This window comes from Prionailurus viverrinus, chromosome A3 (genome assembly GCF_022837055.1).
Source record: "Prionailurus viverrinus isolate Anna chromosome A3, UM_Priviv_1.0, whole genome shotgun sequence".
NCBI lineage: Eukaryota > Metazoa > Chordata > Mammalia > Carnivora > Felidae > Prionailurus > Prionailurus viverrinus.
Window position 1 is genome coordinate 124,673,169 of NC_062563.1, and position 705 is coordinate 124,673,873.

Sequence of the window (705 nt, forward strand, 5' to 3'; positions counted from 1 at the left end):
TTTTTGATGTGCTAAGTAAGGAAAGTAACATGCAGAAAATTACACGTGATCTTTTTTCTAAAACATAACAAAAGCATGTACATTGTGTTTGTTTACATAATTATATTCATTCATTCACTGAATTATATGCACATGAAGAAAACCTAGACTTATGATCTACCATGGGGCAGGAGTCAGAAATTCTATGGATGGAAAAATAAGGGGAACCCAAGCAAATGACAATAAAGTGCAGAAAAAAAACATACCTAAGAATGAATAACATGGTCATATTTATTCATTTATATTAAATTTATATATATATATACATATATATGAGGCTTCTGTAGAATACAATGTTTCTTCAAAAAAATCTATCATCTCTTTAGACAGCTGAAATATATTTTTCCTTTAAAAAAAAAAAGTCTTAAGTATTGAGAAAATAATCCTAAAAGAGGAGTAGAAATAAAGCTAAAAGGAATTTAAACCACAGAAATGAATGCCACTAGATGGCAGTAAAACCCTCAAATTATAGAAACATTTTCTTACCTGCTAGAAAAACTTGCTTTTATCTTCATCTCATAAAAGTATTCAAGTTTTGTATATATAGATCACGAATAAAGTCCCTTAAAATATAGACTTTAACCCTTATTAATAAAAGAGGTTAACATTAATATATAATTACCTATATCCTAGGTCATCTATAAGTCATTTTCATTTTTTAAAACT